We start from the raw sequence: 19,272 nt of genomic DNA, 5'->3' as shown, positions 1-19,272 counted from the left end.
AAACATATGGGAGCCAGTAAGAAAGAAAGAAAGAAAAAAAAAAAAAAGAAAAGAAAAAAAAAAGAAAAAAAAAGAAAAAAAAAAGTTTTTTGGTCTACTTCTTTTATATATGTGGCTTCAGCATTAATGAGATTTGCACATGAAATTTTGTTCCATGATATTTGCAATCAGCTTTCTCAGTTAAAATTATCCTCCTTTTGAATTTACATATGTTTATCCATAGGTACACTCAAAGTTTTGCATCAGTGTCTGAATCCTTGGTCCAGGATCTTAAAGTTCAAAATGCCAAGAACTCTTTCTGCCAGGAGAAGAACTGAATGATGAAACAAGGCATTGTTGCAATCTTATTTGTTTTAAAAAGAAGCTGTATTATGTATCATGATCATTGGGAATCCAAAAATAAATGCAGTTTCTTTGTCCAGAATCCCAAGTGGCTTTTGGCAGGTAACACTTTCAGCTTTTACTTATTGGCTTCTTTTTCTTTGCACACTCATGTGGTCTTCCTGCATCTCTTGGTTGTGCTTGTCTCTCTCAGACCCACGTAAACATATATAGATACATGTACCTACACACAAGCTTTGTCTTCCAATGCCAAAAGTTTTCACTCATATGCAAAACCTTGCAGCTGCCCAGATTAATTCCCTCCCCAGCCTCCTCACAGCCAGTGTGCACAATTGGTTGGGCTGCTGTGGCCAGTTCTTTCAGGAAGGAGCTTGATTTTTCACCAGGACTCAGAAGTAGGACAGGTAATGCAAGGTGGCAGAGACACCTCTGCAATATATTAGAAGCATGGTGTGAATATGAGGTGAAGAGAAGGCACTTCTGGGCAGCTCTTGCTGTAGGACAGCAAGGAGTGTGGGAGGGAATGAAGACCAGGCCCAGTCCTGCTCTGCACCAGTGGGCTGTGCCTGACAAGCAACACAGAGGTGTACACAAGTATGTGATAAACTTACATACCTCAGGCACATGCTTTCATTCAAGTTCTCTTCTACTGATTTTTTTTTTAATTATGTATACAGTTCTTGGGGAAAAATAATAATAATCTGATGCCTCCTTTGCTGTTTTTTTTGTTTGTTTGTTTGTTTGTTTTTATGCTGCGGAATAAGCAAGATATATTTCCTATATATGTGCTTCATTTGAAACTTAAGTATAATTGTGCACCTCTATTTCCTCTTGTTGTTCTGTGCATTATTGGAGTATGCGGTGTATGTGCGTGCATGTTGGATATATAAACCTCTTGCAATCAGATCGTAGACCTGTAAACATGGAATATAAGGTTTGAATGAAGCTACCATAGCAAACACCAGTTGGAAATCCATATGACTCCTGGACAGCTCTTGTTATGTCCTTCAAGCTCTTCTGTTTTGAACATCATTAAGACACTTCTGAACAATGAAGCAACTCCAAATCCAGGCAGGCTTCTGAGTGTAATTGAAAAGTTATGCAGAACTGTTCTTTATTAACAAAACTTTGTTATAGCAACTGCTTGAATTGAAGCAGCACGTTGTGGCCAGATGTAACGCACTGAACTTCTTGGGTTTGTTTGCTGTAATCATAAAGTTAATGTTACCAACTATCAGTTAAGCTTAACCTTGGTTACAAAGATATTTATTTTCTTCTTAAAATAGAAGGAAAGAAGGAAAGAGAGAAGGAAGGAAAGAGAGAAAGAGTGAAAGAAATATTAGGTACTAGTTGGCTTGTCTAATATAACAACACAACTGCTGTAGCCCAAGTGCCAACCAAGTTACTCAGAATACATCTGAAGGGAAGGGAAGAATTAAAAGTCACACACTGCAACCGGTTTCTTTATATATACATACACACACACACACACATATATAAAGAAAAAAATAACCTCATTTTATTCCTATTCTCATTCTCTGATACAGCCTTAGTTTTATAGAGGTGGTTACCAAAGACAAAAGAAAAATACCTTTAACAAAGCACATTTAACAAGACATATTTTTGAAGGGAGGTGAGGTAAATAGAAATAGTCCCTCCAATAGCACCTCTTTTCTCCCATGCATGGAAACCACTCTGAAGCACAGGACAGGAGGCTGAACTGCTGCAACCCCCCTGTTACAGCTGCACTTGCATTCTCATTGATCCCAGCCTCAGTCATGTCCCTTCAATGCCAGGGATCCACACAACGTGTGCTGCACAGCTAACCGAACAAGATGAATTGAAAACCCTACCCGAGACAGAACAGCAAACAAACAGCTGCAAAGAAGGATTTTTGACTTGCAGTCCTAAGAATGCCTATCGATTGCAATGTTCAGATAACTGGTTATTAAGCATTGAAAGCTGTTGAAGCTGGGCAATAATGTGATCGTCACAATACAAAACCAGCAGCTAACCATATTTAGCAATGAGAGGCCAAGCTGTCTTTGCTGACTCCTACATTACCTGTGCTGCTGCAGAAAGTTGGAGCTTATAAGTGCAGTTCTATTTCATATGCTATGAGTTCTTCAACTTTTTTATTTTGCTTCGTATTACCTCTGCATAAACTGAAGTACCTGCCCTGACATCAGAAACCACAAAATTCAAAGAAAAACAATTTTTATTTAATGTATTTGCTGCTACTTTCAGGAATAGGAAATTTCTGTATTACTCCCCATGAGTCATTAGCAATCAGGCATTTTTACCTCCTACACAAAACATTGATTACCTTCGTTCAGTCTTTTCTTTCCCCCTGCTGATCCTGTAGGCACTTGCTGTACTTATTGCACTTTCTCTAACCGATCTCCCCAGAGGTTATTTCTACCTCATTAGAGTAAGCTTCTTGATATAAAAAAGTCTTTTGCAAACCCAGATACCCCCAGACATTAAGAGAAATTAGTCTTGTGACACAAAATGCCATGCACTTCTGGAAGGAGAGAAGGAGCAAGGTGAGGCAAGGCCAGGAAGAAGAAGGCTCGGGCAGTAGCTATGTCACAGTCCTCCTTCCTTCTCTTTGAAATCAGCACAAGAAATATTGGAGTACATGGAGAATACAAATTATTCAGTTGTCTTGAACATGATCAAGCATCAGCAATGTCAGAGGTTACACACCAAGTTTTATGGGGGCTTATAAACACGGATGAACCCTCTTCCCTGGCTTTAGACCTCAGCCCCGTACCTAAAAGGGCTTTCCTGTCAAGGAGCCGGTAACAAGTACTGCAGGCAGTGCAGGCACCAGTACTCTCAGGGAGAAACATGCTTACTGCCAAGCCAGCTGTTTATACAGCAGGGACAGCTAACTCATGCAGGAAATAAAAAAAAATAAAAATAAAATAAAAAAATAAATAAAAAAAATACAAGGTGGCTTCAGTTTCAGCTCAAAATACCATAAAAATCAGAATGCTGAATGCAACTGAAGCAGCACACAGTCCCTAGAGAATAGCTATTGGTGCTAGTCCCTAGCACCAATAGTCCCTAGAGAATGAGTGTTCAGTGGGACTCCATGCAGGTATCATTTCTGGACTACAAAAAGAATTATTAATGCATCTGGTGCATTTCCCTCCTCCTGTTGTAAATATCCTCCTTGAGGGATGAATACCACTGGTTAGCCATTAAGAAAAAATGAGCTTTCCTGAAAGGAAATTGGAACAGTACAGCTCTAGGTTTGTAGTTTTGTTTGACACTGAGGTTTACATAATGCTTCAGTATATTTACCAGTGATATAGCCCCCACCAGATAATGTGGGGATGGCAACAAGAAAATACCTTCAATGGGTAAATGCAGCAAAATTAAAACCTGGGAATCTGGCTTTTCATCAAGATTTACCTAACCACTTCTGTGCCCACAAATAACTGCAAATTCCTATAATTTAAATGTCTGAGTACTTTGCCTGCAGGCACGATCACATAGTTGTCTAGCTGATGTCAAGCTCATACACTTACTGGTGCCTGCTCTTGCTGCTGTAAAAATAGAGACAGCTTTTTTAAAGACTGCCTCTTCAACTGTGTCTCCTCAGTGAAAGGTAACCTCTGTTCATAGTACATGCCACTGCCAGAAAATTAGGGAGGTTATGGATAGATTTGCACCCATTTCTGAGAAAGAGACAGAATTTGAACCTTTGTGTATTTCCACTATTTATTTTTTTCTTTCATGGGTAAAAACAGTTTCAGCTTCAGTCTGCATCTCAAAGGGTTCAAGACAGTACTCAAAGAAGATCTGAGGGAGAAAGAGTCATGGTCCTTCACTACTTACCCTATGCCTTGGGCTTGCTGAAGCTCTGAAACAGTTCACTGAACATTTCCTTCCTCTTCTTCTAAATGAATATCAGTTTACCCAAGAGTTCACAAAGATGTTTTAATTGAACAGCTAAACAAGATCTTAATGAAAAGAAAACTGTGCTATGGTATCAGAGACAGGCCCTGAGAAAGCCTTCAAAGAGAGACTTGCTTAATTACTTGTCTTAGTAGAAAATATTTCTTCCATCCCATGCTCTCCTTTCTTGTCTCCATGGTTTTCTACTGATCTCCCACTTTGAACTATTTTTGTACTGTATTTTCTTGCACATCCTCATTTCAGGTCCTTTGCTTCCTCTAAACAGAGGGTGAAATAGATGAGAAACTGGGAGTAGACAGGAGATGACCAGAAGGAATTAGAGGAGGCAGAGGCAGTCATTCCCAGCAGGAACCTGAGGAGGAAGAGGAAACCAATTTCCCAGCAGGAAATGAATTATGCTGTGACTGAGGAATATGCAAAGCCTGGGACAACTTCACTGAGACATGCAGCTCTGGTTTCCCAAACCAAAAGCTGGGACAGCAGAAATTGCAACAGGGAAAAGACTAAGTGTTATTTTGAAGGAGAGATGCTTGCTGATGACAGCACACCACAAGTCACGATCTCAAGGCTGACAAAGGAGTAATAGGCCAAGCAGCCCAGAAAACAACTTCTCAGCACAGAAGGTCCTGTTGGGAAGCCTGTGCTATAAAACTGTCCCATCTAAGAGAGGATGCTGGGCTGTGAAAAGTACAGACACCAGCTCTTGTAGAGGCTATGGCCCTGCACAGAAAGCACAGTGTGAGGCCTGAAACAGATACACCCAGGGTCCAGAGGAAGAGCAGCCACCAGAGGTGTCAATAAGGTCTCAGAGCTGTGGTACCATCAGAAAGACCCACAGAGGTATCTGCTGCTGGTTGCAAAGATGGAAGCCTTTTTCTCAGCAAGGGCAGCAGAGCAACATCAGCTTGACCAGAGGGTGGCTACTGCCAGGTATCCCTTGATAGCCCAGTTATCAGCAGCTGTGCTCAGGAGGATAGAAATTACCACTTCCACAATACACAGTGCACAGTCAAATGAACTGAAACTTCAAATAACAGCACCTACATCATGCTCTATTCACATCCTCACCTGGTTCTTCATGGGAATTTTTTAGAGAAGCCTGCCAGCAGTAGCTGCAGGAGTTTCCAAACCACCATCAAATCACATGCAGATGTAACTAGAATGCCATAAGGGATTAAGGATGTGAGTGAAAAATGCAGACATAAAACCATCCATCTACACTGCCTGCACAGCAACTTTTGGTATCAACACAGGAAGGACAAAGCCACTGGAGGTTCACAAAAGGCTGGCAGATATACTGTTTGATTTATCATGTGAAAATGGCTGTCTAATTGTAATTAATTACATTAATTAACAGAGAGAGAGAGTAATAGACCCAGAGAGATAGGTGTGAGAATTGTGCTCCCTTCTACAGGTTTTATTTATACAGGTTTCGGTGTAATGCAAATTAAGTGTCTTGGAGAGGAGTAGGGTCCCTTTTCCTACCTCTGACAAGGAGACAGCTTTACTAAATCCTATATAAGCAGGTAACAATTCTTTTATGGTCCATGTGTTCAACTGACACATGGATCATATAAGGATTTTCTATTACTATCAAGATAACCATGTCTTGGAATTTACACTAGTGTTAGCAGAGGGAAAGTGGACATATGATCTTGGTATGATAACACCTAGAACAGTACTTCTTTCATATTCTTTCTGGGTGTAACTCCTAACTGAGTTATAAATTGAGTGTGAATGTCAAATGTTGGCCAAAATAGAGTCTTAAAAATAACTTTTGAGGAAATTCTGAGTAATTAAAAGCCACTGTGAGAATTTCAGAAGCTGGTGAAACAGCTCCTAGGCATTTCTGAGATCTGGAAAGGGGGAGAAAACAAGAAATCCATAAACTCAAAACCTGTCAGAGAAGTAATAGAAGCAGAAGTAATCACTTCATCATCATGCCCCTAGTGGCCGTGATTAAAAAGAACACCATCAAGGGGGATTTCCCCATCTAGTCCCACCTTGCGGTGGGTGACCCAGGCATCACTTGCAAACCAAAAGGGTTCTGCTGGATGGTGCAGGCCCTGGCTGCATGCTCCACAGCAAGCCCAGCACACCAGGAGGGAAAGAAAGACCTGCACCCCAGCATGAAAATTCAATTAATAGTGTGCAGTACAGACTTGCAAGATGGAACATGAAATACAGAGCCAAAGAGCAGGACACCCTTTGTCACCTTCACACCACCCTGATTTCAGGCTGACCATAATTACTCCTGACTATCTTGTAGAATTATATATATATTTTTTTTATTCCTGTAATATACTCACCTTCAGTTCCCAAAGACACCAGCTGTGCTTTTCCTGAACTAAGAAAACAGTAGACAAAAGAGTTCATACATGGTGTTTATATAGTGTTGGTAATACAACGATGCAATGCCCAGTAACAACAGTAACAACAATATGCAATTTCCTCCTTCTGGAGGAAAGTCCTGGAGTGGGACTAGAGGGAACATAACTGTGGGTGCTGGACAAACACGTGAGAAGCACAGCCTCTGGAGAAAAAACCATGCACAAGATTTAGAAGCAGTAAGAGAAAGAAAATAATAATAATAATAATAATAATAATAATAAATGCCACAGTAAAAACATTGAAAATGCCTGAAGGGATGAAAAATAGACATGGCTGGATGGCTGGGAATTCTGATTTCAATAGGAAATAGAATTTTCACAAAATCAAAAAAAAAAAAAATCGTAAATATTGGCCTCAGCAAGACAGAAGGACATTTTATGCCTGGGGAAATGCAGTCTCACGGACAACCAGCTCACAGGAGAAAATAAGGGCACAAGACATGTGAACTGCAACTGCTGAGAGAAAATCACACCCCTAGGGAAATGTGGTTTAGTTTTTGAGATGACTCAAAACAAAAAGTGTGGGTCTACTCTCAACAGACTCAATTGAAACATTTTAATTATGAATCATTTATTCAGAAGTTTTCATTCCACTATAAAGGTCTTTAAAAAAATAAAAAATAAAAATCTTTATCTAGCCCAGAAATTAATTCTGAAGTGTTAATATCTCATACAGGACATAATTTTGATTTTGACTACTATTTAACTGACTTCCAGGCTCACTTTTCAGTAGTGCCCTCAGAGAGGAGCCTCGCCATTTGGATAATGTGAGCATGTATACCATCAGAAAAGGAAGAGCAGCACTGGGGGAGGACCAAGCAGGCAGGCACTGGCATCCAGGAGTAACAATGGGTCTTCCTTTTTTTAGGAAAAGAGCCAGACTAAAGTTATATTCAGACTTAGGTTTTATTCTCAGTGTATTTTCAAAGAGATCTGTGCTCCTAAACAGTTATCTTCTGTTAAGTGGGTTCAGATTTTCAAATTTTCCCTGCACTTCTGGAACCTTATCTGCTGCCTTCTCACTTCACAAAGTAACACGTGGCTCTGGCTCCACAGGTTTCTCCTGGTTCTCATTCTGTCTCTGTCACCACTGCCATGCATCCTTTGTAAAGAGGGGAGGGAGGAAAGAGCTGCCCAGCGAGGGCTGTGGGTAGGATTTTCCCAGGAGGGGTGAGGAGGGCTGGGGGCAGCACGCAGGGCAGAGCAGTGGCAGAGGGGTCTGCACACCTGAAGCACTCCTGGCCACGAGGCTGCCAGCAGGAGATGGAATGTACAGTCAAATGTTGCACACACACACACACACAAAAAACTATAAACCAAAAAAAAAAAAAAAAAAAGGCATCTGGCCCTGGATGTAAAGCAGGGACAAGCAGGGACAGCATTTGGGTTGGACAGGTATCCAGATGTCTGTTACGGGTGTGGTACTGTAGAGGAGACTTCACCAGAGGAAAGTGAGTAAGCACAGACAAACAGGCAGGCACACCACTACACTGAGATTGTAAAGCAGTATATGGGATCTTAACACATCTGTTTCCACCTATTTAAGACAAGCTCACAAGTGATGCTAATTGCCACATGATTGCATCAGAGGCTGGCCTAAAAATAGGCTGCCTGAACTTTGTATCGCATGCGGAAGTCCTGTGACTCCCTGCCCCAAGTCAGTCCCCAGCAGCTCCCTGTACCGGTCTGACCCTGAAACGTCTGGCACTGAAACACAGATTCCTAGGAAATCTCCTGTGTGCTGTACACAACCCAAGCTCTTAAAATCTTGCTGTGCAACTTGCTATTTGTATGCACATAACATATTTGTCACAAACCAACTGAAAACGTTGGGCTACCACATACCTTTACAAACAGAGGTATGAAATTCTGTCACCCCTGGGCTACACAGCACAATGTTAACTGAGCCCTTGGCAAGCTTCAGATTCCCTTTCCTAGCTGAATAAGTGTACCCCATAATAGAACTTGTTAGAAAGATTACTGAAATTAGCTTTCATCAGTATTTATATAAAGTACTTGGGACACTGACATTGAAAATGGCAAATAGAATGGCAGCTAATGTGATGTATGCCTGAATACCTTCTCCAGTAATTACTCAAGTTAATATTTATTTTCTTCATTGATGTTCTGTACTACTCTCTGTCTCTCCATCTGAATGAGCAAGTTGTACAGATTCTGTTGCATTTATTTTTTTCTATTGAAACAAGCATTCATCCCTAAGAGGGTGAGGGTAGGGGTGGGGGGTGTATATGGAGAAGAAAAGGTTATGGAATAACTTGGTCCTGCTACAAGAAGTGAATATAACTTCTATTTTCAGCAGTTTTCTTCTGTCAATTCAAAAAAAAAAAAAAAAAAAAAAAAAAGTTGAAGACCTAAGACCTAAACCATCTGGAGAAAGTCAGTAATCAAGGAAGAGCAAAACTCAGGGAAATCAGGGAAATGGAGGGTAGGAGAAAAATCAGCAAGTGGGACAGAAACCCTTAGACATGTAAAAGCTGTTTTCACAGAAATGCAATGAATATCACAATTAACTTGTTCTTGAGCTTTTAGGGTGCCTCGTCTTAAGATCTGTTCTGGGACAAAGGCAGGCACTGAAACCCTACCTAGCAAGCAGGTCTCCTTTTTTTTCAGGTGAGATGGGGGAAGGCAACAGTAGTCTCAGTGATATTAATCTCCCAGTACTATGAGGTAAAGCATCTTCCTGCTTTTAGCTGGCCATGACTGCGTAATTGCCCAGTCACTGTAATGTCATCACTTCACACAGATCTTTGTTCTCTGCCAACCAATAAAACCATACAAAAACATTAAAAATATTAAAAAGAGAGAAAGAGAGGCAAGATTTCTAGTGTAATATCTTGCTATTCAGAAACCTTTTCTCTTTTTTTTTCTTTTTTTTCTTTTTTAACTTCCAGCATAAACCAACATAATTGTATCAAGCTGCATCAGGTGTATAACCTGACGTGAAGTTGCATCAGACAAAATGTCTCATGCAATTTGCTGCATCATCCAGGAAATCTGAAGGAAAAGGCTCATTTCAGCAAAACATCAAACCTTCTGTAACAAGCAGTATTTTTCACCAGTCATGATCTGGACTCTATTCTGGGGCTTAGTCTGTCACTCCAATTCACACTGAGCAATACTCCTGACTCAAGGGCCAGCACTGCCAAATCTGTACATGTACATTATTACATTGGATGATTGTCTCGTCAATACAGTAGCAACATGTATTATTGGCAGGTACACCTCTATCTCAAAAGCTCTTTCCACTTCACTTCCAAGAACAGACACAGCCACTGCAAGGACAAGTGAGCCACCCCTCCCAGGTCCTGGGAGCTCACTGCCCTTTACTAGGATTTAAGGCAGCGACAGGATTTGGTTTTAGGTTGCTATTCCACAAGTGATTAATTTCATTTTATGTATGTAAACAAGAAAGACATTTAACCCAGAAAGGCATATTTCAGATGCTAGCAGAAAAAAGGTGCAGACACATTTTCAGATGAAAAGCTGTTTCTGCATGTACTGCTATTTTCCCTCCTTGACAACTAGATAAGCAAAATGAGATCCAGAGCTAAAATGATCTTTGCATTCATTGGTTATTTTCCTTCTTTAAGATGCAACAAGTTCCAGCAAGACAATATGAAATGATTAATATTTCATCATGTTCTCTATTCAAGAACAGCAGAGAAATTTCCATTCATTTTCACACAGAGACGACCATAGCTGGCACTCCCAGCACAGGCTGACTTTTTTTCAAGGAGAATGTGATTCTTTTCCTTGCCAAGGGGAAGTATTATCTTTTGCACCATGCCAGAAATGGATGGAAAACTTCTCCCATATGAAAATTTCATGTTCTTCTCCCTGTTATTTGGACATAAAAAATACAGCTTTCCGTTTCTCCGAGGGAACAGCCATACCAGTTCATATTCAAAGCAGACTATTCTGCTAATGGGAAAATAAGATGTTCTGCAGATCCAGTGATAAAACCATCTGTCATGTATCTTACAAGCAGTGATTTAGGACCTCCCATCCTGGCCCAACCAAAAAGCTACCTATTTCAGAAATGTTGCTCCTTTTTCAGCAGCAATGTCCAAATGCCAATGGCATTTGGAGATTATTCTGTGAACTAAATTTTCCAAATAATTCAAAATGGTGCAATGTGGCAACTGCCTTCCTGTGTGTCCTTTTCTTAACCTGAAAACAAACTGAGAACTTTGGCTTTTCTGGACCACAGTTTGTTAGCTTCGGATTTGTGCCAGCTTGGTGACTTACTCAAGCTGCAGACACTCCCTGGAACAACCTTTGGGCCCTGGCTTCTTTTTACAACTTGCAAGCCCAGGTTTCCTCTTTAGTCCCTCTCTGCTCTGATGCATAACCACTCACCATATTCTGGACAAGTAATCTCCCAGCAGGATGAAGGGTGTTAGCATCACTTGTCAAACAAGGTATGTGGAGCTCTTGCTGGGGAGCAGATGCCACCTCTGATTTTTCACATATTTGCTCCATTTCAAGAGACCATAATCTTAATTTATTTGGCTTGTTTTCCTTTCTGGTATCACCATTTCAATTGAGTTCATGGTCATTATTAACTCAAGAGTTCAAGTTTTGTTCCAGCTCTTCTTCAAGGCCCTGAAGTAACAAGTGCTAGCTTTCACAAAGGATACAGAACCTTAAAAATTTAAGGTTCTTAAATTTAAGAACCTTAAAAATTCTTAAATTTTTAAGAATTTTTTAAAATTTAAAATATTCATGAAAACAGGAGACAAGAAACTGTTCTATAAACAGGAGAACAGGCAAAGCCAGCTTTTCCACAGATTTTGTCACGTCAGGTGGGTACCAAGGCTCTAACCAGTGACAGATCATATTCAACTTCCCCCTTGGCTGTGGTGTTCCTAACCTCACTGTCATCTGGGCTAATTGTCCTTAACCTTGCTCTCTAAGGGTTAATTAAGCTCACACTAGTGCTTTCCTCTCAGTGAGAGCAACAATATAATCTTCTCTCCTTTGTCTGTGCCAACTTTCACAAAACTTTCATATTTTCTACTATTTGTGACTGGAGATTTAGATAGCTGACTTACAGACTCGCTAGCGATTAATGGGTGATGCATGACACACACAGGCTGTGACCACAAAAGCCTCATTTCCCTGGCAGGATAAGGGAGCAGAATAAAAATATATTAAAAAAAAAAAAAAAAAAAAGACATTGGTGGTAGAATCACATTAAACAGGTGCAAAGGAACAAATCTGCTTCCTAGGGTCATAAAAGGGTAATAAAAATGTTACATTGCTCATACAAAAATTGTATGTAAAATATGCTTTCACTTGCAGAAGAAGGATAAAGTTCACCAGTGGAAAGATAAGGTATGATAAGAGTAATTCTACAGTGCCATTCTTTATTGAATGAGTAAATTCATGAGCTCCTGCTGGCTCCTGCAACCATTTATAAAATCTCAGCACAGACACAATATCAATGAAAACACACTCTAAATGAAATAGTGACTGCAAAGTCTAAGAGAATGTATCAACATCAACAGGAGCAGCACCTTCAGACAATGTAAAAAAAAAAAAAAAGTAAAAAAAAAAAAAAAAAAAAAAAACATAATTTTTGTGTGAAAAAGAGATTGGTCACATATTGGTCATGTATTTGGGCATCCTGACTCTCCGGGTTGAACAGCACTACCTCAGAACAGCACACATTTATCATTTGGAATCTATTTTCTAAACAGAAAACTTGATCCTGTGGTCCCCTTGCAGCTTGTAATATCCATCTGTTACCTTTTTTCTACTTGAAACACAAGCTCTTCTAGTCTAGGAGCATCATTTGTTTAGTGTCTGCACATTGCTTAACACAAAGAGGCTCAGGCTGCAGCAATCCATCTGGCACAACCATACAGGTAGCAATTGACTGTGTTAAGAAATAGGAACCATAGCAGCACAGGTATTTTGTAGGAAAGTAATATAGCTGAACATTTAAACTACCTATCTTACTATCAGAAAGCAGGGTAGGGCAGCTTCTGTGGCTGGCCCTTCATCCTGTCCCATTCAAAACTTTAATTAACAAGTTGCACAATACAGTGCTGCTTAGTGCTAGTCAGAGTTACAGCATGAGAGGAATCACAAGCTCTCTCAGGGACAGGACCAGAGCTCAAAATGGTCCCAATAAACCAGGGATGACTTTTGAAATCAACATGATAAACTTCAGCAAAATAATAATAATAATAATAATAATAAAAAAACTGCAAAAGAAAAAAAATGCAGAAATTTATAACAAGGAGTAACTTGCTGACTGATTGATAACTGGCTGGTTGATAAAGGATGCAGGTTATGGAGGGTTGAAATTAAACATGAGAAGCTGGTGATCTGTTTGTATGTTTGTTCATTGTAAGAACTATCAGGGAAAAAAGGTAAGCTTAAATTATAGAAAGGAAGACTAGGACATAAAAGGGTCTTTTACTTCAAGCACAGTGAAATAGTGACAAAGATCTGCCAGGCTGGATGTCAACCTGGATGATCCTGGAGGTTTTTTCTAGCCTAGAGCTTTTATGATTCAGTGGAGCTCCTTCACAGTAGATGAATTTATTGCTTTGTGATTTGGAGGACACACCTCAGCGCAACCACTCTTTTATAACCCCTGTTAGATAGGTGAGCAGAAGACAGAGAGGACAGGTCCCTGGGGCTTATCTCCATATTTAGCATTGATGCAAACTTCCACATTTCCCTGTTTGGAAACAACTATATCAAGCCGTTACAGCATGATGTTTTACTTCTTTCATACTGATAGAAAACAGTTTTTGTCTTTACATCCTCAATTACAATAACACCTGAGATTGATAAGTCTGAATAGGGGCTTTCCTGTTAACCTAATTAAGACAATTTGCATTTTGATTAAAGAAGTCCCTTGTGTTTGATAAAAACTAATACATTTTTTAAAAATGCAGGTAAACCTTCCAGCATGATCTACTAGGAAACCCTGACCTGGGCTAAGAAGGACTTTAGTGAAAAATTGATTGTTAGTTCAGGTAGGCCTTAAAAATTTAAAAACTTAAAAACAAATGAACAGGCTACTGCAATAGAAACTGTGGCATTTGTCCTCAGTATCTCCACTATCCTCTAATGAGTGTCTGTGTGCATGCTGTCTTGTAAATCTGCTCACTAAACATAAGTTCCCTCACCCACCCCTCTGAGCCAAAAGCTACCTGACATTTACTGTGCTGTAGGAACATACACACAGGGAGTTACCAAGAAGCAGCTGGCATGCTGTAAATGCACACCTTAATTTACTTCACAGGAGTACATTTGCTCACATTTTTAAGATCTTAGCATATATTAAAAAATGGGACTAGCAAAGGTGAAATGCTTTTGAAATGCACATTGTTGGTTATGATGCTCTAAAGGAACAAGTAAGCTTTTAAATGATGATAGTTTTCTTATATTTAGAATTATTAATGAAGTTCACATCTTGCAAAGGGCTGAAGTGAGAGTTCTAATGCAGAAGCTGTTCCAGGTAAAGAAATACCCAGAGATGGTGGTGTAATGATGAGCACATTAGCCTTCAAAACAGCTGACCCAGATTTGAGGGGTCCTGGTGGAAAACCAGCTGAACATGACTTATCAGTGCACCACTGCAACCATGAATGCAAACCAGATCCTGAGCTGCATCCGCAGGGTTATTACTAGCAGCAGCAGAGATATGATCATCCCATTCTACTCAAAATTTGTAGTACCTGGACTACCAGATCCAGTTCTGGTCCCCACCATTCAATAAAGGCATGAACAGACTGGAGAGCATCCAACGGAGGGCCATGAATATGATCAAAGGCCTGGAGAACCTGCTCCATGAAGAGGGACTGAAGTAGGTAGGTCTTTTCACCCTGGGAAAGAGAAGGCTCGGAGGGACCTCTTCACACCATTCCAGTACTTAAAGGGTGGCTACAAATAGAATGGAGGCTGTCTTCACATGAAGCCACATGGAGAAGACAAAGGGCAGTGTACCACTAGAGGGTTCATCTTGATATAATAAATATTTTTTAACAGTGAGAACAATCAGTCACTGGAACAAACTCCCCAGGGATGTGGTAGAATACCCATCACTGGACATTTTTATGATCTGAATGGACGTGGTGCTAGATAATCTCATGTAGTCTCCCTTTTCCCACAAAAGGTGGAACCTGATGATCTTTGGATGCCCTTTCCAACCCTGGTTGTTTTGTGGCTCTGTTGCTGATGTCTATCACTCAATAACCAAAGGAATTAGAGATTTGAAATACATCTGAAGCCAAAAAAAAAAAAAAAAAAAACTGTGTGCATGTCTGTGTGTCTGTGTATCTGTGTAAATCTAATTGCAGAAGGGTGATACACTCATATCCTAGATCATCCTCTGATAGGTCAAAGAAAATCAGTTTCTATATAGAACTTTAAATGCATTCATTTTTATTTTTAGACCTTTTCCTTATTGTGTAATACCATTCTCATGGAGTGTCAATTTAAGCACTAGCCTTATGTTGAAGGCTTTTCTCTTCCCTCATTTTACACCCACCATTTTTTTTCCTTTGCTTGCTGAAATCTACCAGTTCTTGGAGCAGAGGAATATTTGCCAGAAAACAGTGTCACAGTCTAGCTGCGGTGTGGGTCCACACGGCTCAGTGCCAGGCAGTTACTGGTGCATCCCAGATCTCTACCTGAGAGTTGTGTACTTGGTCTGCTTCCAGAAAAGGATTGTAAGGGATCCATCGTCAGCACTACTTGGGCACCAGGATGTCCTCAGTCACCTCCCATAGACTCACAGGGCCATCACAGAGCTCCAGGGCAGAGCTTCCCCCTCTTACTGGACATGCACACTCTCCTTGCCTCCTAGTCCCTCCTTGGTCTCAAAAGAGACTGAAATGCTTTTCAAAGGGGGAAATGATGCACTCGTGTGCCAGCAGGGGTAAAAGTGTTATAAACTTGTAAGTCACAGCCATGGATCACTTTACCTGTCTCCTTTTTATATGACCTCCTCTCATTGTGCAAGGTCCAAATGAAGGTGTCATAACATTTTTATTTTTTATTTTTTTTGCAAGTTGTAAACTCCTGTTTCAAAAATTCACAGATAAATCCAGTAGCATGATTATCACCAAAAAGTCAAGCACAGATTCCTCCCACACATCCCTGCTTCTGAGTAACAAAGTGCAGTTACACAGCATGCATCATGTTGAATAGATACAGCTTTAAGCTTACTCATTTGAATCTCAGTATCCCACAGATGATGGGGAAAAATAAATGCAAAGTGAATTTATTTCCATCAAGTAAAATCTGCACAGCAAGACAGTTCATTGTGGAAAAGTGATGACTGGGACCTCACACAAGGTTCCTGTGACAAAGGATTTTCCTGGGATTACCTTCCCTACAGACTCCTCTGAAAATGCATCACTGTGTATAATTGCTGGGATAAAGAAACTAAAAGTAGACAGTTGTGCATAAAGTACCAGTCACAAGTTTAAAGGTATTCATATGTTCATAGCATCCAGAGAGATGCAGGATAATATAGACCACAGATAATTTTGGTCAGATGATTTTCTCAGCAAGAAAACAGAAAACCAACACTCTTTTCCTCTCCTTCCTTCTGAGAAGTGGAGCAACCTTTGCTTTCTGCTGTCTGTAGCTTCCATTGCCTAGGAAACACGGATCTCTAAAACCTTCAGGTGTCTTAAAGGCCATGGTGCAGCAATGTGGCTTCCTAACAAACAATCTGAAAGATTAATATAGTTATATGTTCTGACTTGAGCCCTCTGCCCATTGGCCATATGAATGAGTACCTTAGGAATCATTTTCTCAGAATCATCTTCAGCATCAGAAATGAATTATTTGTGAAAAGAAACAGAGCCTTTTCTGTGAACACTTTCATGAAAGAAAATTTGAAGTAGAGAGTGCCAAAATGTTTACCATTAGCCTTTCCCAGCATTATGGGAAGCTACTAGGAGAAGCTGGAAAACAAACAATCAAACAAAACAAAATAAAACAAAACAAGACAAAAAACTTTTATCTGACCTTCAAGCATACTTGTATATTCCTTCCACATGCACACACAGAGCCAGTAATATGACGTAATATGATGCACGGAAAACTGAACTATGGCAAACTCTGCCTGTGCCATGGATGGAACATGTCACCATGGCCATATCATTGGCCCTCTCAGTCATGGTTACCTTTTTTCAGAATGGACAGTGATCTTAGTTTTGTAACATTAGAAAGAAAAAATACAACTTCATTCGTGTCTTAAACTTGAAAATTACTAACTACATCTATTAATTCATGATTAAACTTCTTTTTACAGAAAGTTTTTCTAATTACTTAATCAAAATTCTAAAGGAATGAATCAATTTCCTTTTTTCATGAAAGCAAAGGGTTTTGTGATCAACTGTACTAGTAAATGGTTTTGACTTATTAATTTTTAATTACTTCACAGGTAGTAAGTACTGCAGAAAAACAAAATTGGATATTTTATGTGGCCATCATACACAAACATAACAAGAAAACCCTAGCTTCTTTTTATCATGTTACTTTTTTTTTTTTTTTTTTGACAGATACAGCTGACTAATTCATTAGATGAAGAAGAAGAAAAAAAAAATCTAGGAAAATACCTGCAAAGTCGAAGTGTGCTTGCAGCCCAGAAAAGTAATCATATTTTGAGCTGCATCAAAAGCAGTATGGCCAGCAGAACAAGGTAGGTGTTTCTCTCCCTCTTCTTTGCTCTTGTGAGACCCTGCCTGGAGCACTGTGTTCAGCTCTGAGGACCCCACCACAAGAAGGACATGGATGTATTAGAAGGAGTCCAGAGGAGGGCCACAAGGATGAACAAAGGGCTGGAGCACATCTCCTATGAAGACAGGCTGAGGGAGTTGGAGCTCTTCAGCCTGGAGAAGAGAAGGCTTCAGGAAGACCTTATAGTGGCCTTGCAGTACATAACGGGTCCTACAGGAAATCTGGGGAGAGACTCTGTCAGGGAGTGTAGTGATAGGACAAGGGGTAATGGCTTTAAATTTAAAAAGGGTAGGTTTAGGTTAGTTATAAGAAAGATCTATTTTATTTATTTATTTATTTTTTACTCAGAGTCCAGTGAGGCACTGGAACAGGTTGCCAGAGAAGTTTTGGATGCCCCATCCCTGTAGGTGTTCAAGGCCAGGTTGGATGTGATACTTGGCAACCTGATCTAGTGTAAGGTATTCTTGTCCATGGCAGGAACTAGATGATCTTTATGTGGGAACTAGATGACCTTTAAGGTTCCTTCTAACCCAAACCTCTCTATGACCTTATGATTCTGTTCTATAATAAAAATGATTTCAGGCTTATTGCATGGTAGTGTTATAACTTGTCAGAAAGAAACAGGAGTACCAGTAAACAGAGGGAAGGGTTGCTGTCAGATTGACAAAACTTCAGGGCAGAGAAAGAAAGATTTCCCCGAGTAGTATTTTTTATGCATTTAACGTGAAGTACCAGTAAGTAAATTTTAATTTGGTTGAGTTGGGTTTATTTCTTCACCTTGAAAATTACTTGGAGAAACCCAATAAAATTCCTTAAGCCATCTTCAACCTGATCCCATCTTTATGTTTTCTAGAAAAACATATAGTAACAGAAAATCAAGAATTTAAACTGGATACTGACATAATTTGAATGTCACAATCCAAATTAATGGATTTACACTATGTCTAACTTAGGTATTATAGCCACCAGAGCTGAGCCATTCAGTAGACTGTAATTCAGAAATCTGAACTGCTTATCTTCAGAATACATAGACAAGGTAATGAGAATGTTATTATTCCTTCTTGACACGTGAGGAATGAAGGCATATAAAACTAAGGGTACAGATGTACTTTACTGCAATGTTTAAACTTGTGGTGTTGATCTGCAAACAGAAGCCATTAAACTACAGCTAGTTCAGTGTTTAAACTAGTAAATAGCGCTGAAAGGCAAGATGCTTTGTCTAGGGCTCCATAGAGGACCACGCATGTTTCCTGACTGTGGCTGTCTTGGAGGGTGCACAGGAATCCTACAACTGCTAGGGTAGGGGACAAGTGAGCTCACAACTCCCTTAGAAAAGCCATGCAGACTTTTCCTATTTTGCAGACCTCTTGCACTGCATGAAGAAAGCCAAGAATACCTAGTTTGAGTCAAACTGCTAGAGTTGGACACAATCAAGTAGGCCAAGTTACTAAGCTATGCCAAGATTTTGCCTTGCTCACACCTGTCAGAGGAAATTCAAACAGATTCAAATTTGGGCAACAAGTGAGTAATGATTCTGAGATTGATGGAGGTCTTAGAGACATAGGTGCCTTCACCATGTTGTGAACTAAGAGAGAAAAGGTTTGTCCAAGTTTACCTCAGATTCCTGTGAGACAGAAGGAGTATCAAAAGAGATCTCTCAACCTCCAGGTCAAGGCCTACTCACTTCAATATCCACACTTGCACAAGTATATCTGTAATTTCTTCTGTCTTACTGAATTGGTTTCTCACAAATTCTTGTGTCCTGTATGTACCTGGAACACAGGTTTTTGGCTGGGTTGTTTTCTTGTTTGTTGTATATATATATATATACAACATATATATATATATACACACATATATGTATATGTATATA

Source organism: Oxyura jamaicensis, chromosome Z (assembly GCF_011077185.1).
Source record: "Oxyura jamaicensis isolate SHBP4307 breed ruddy duck chromosome Z, BPBGC_Ojam_1.0, whole genome shotgun sequence".
Lineage (NCBI taxonomy): Eukaryota > Metazoa > Chordata > Aves > Anseriformes > Anatidae > Oxyura > Oxyura jamaicensis.
This window is presented reverse-complemented; position numbering follows the sequence as displayed.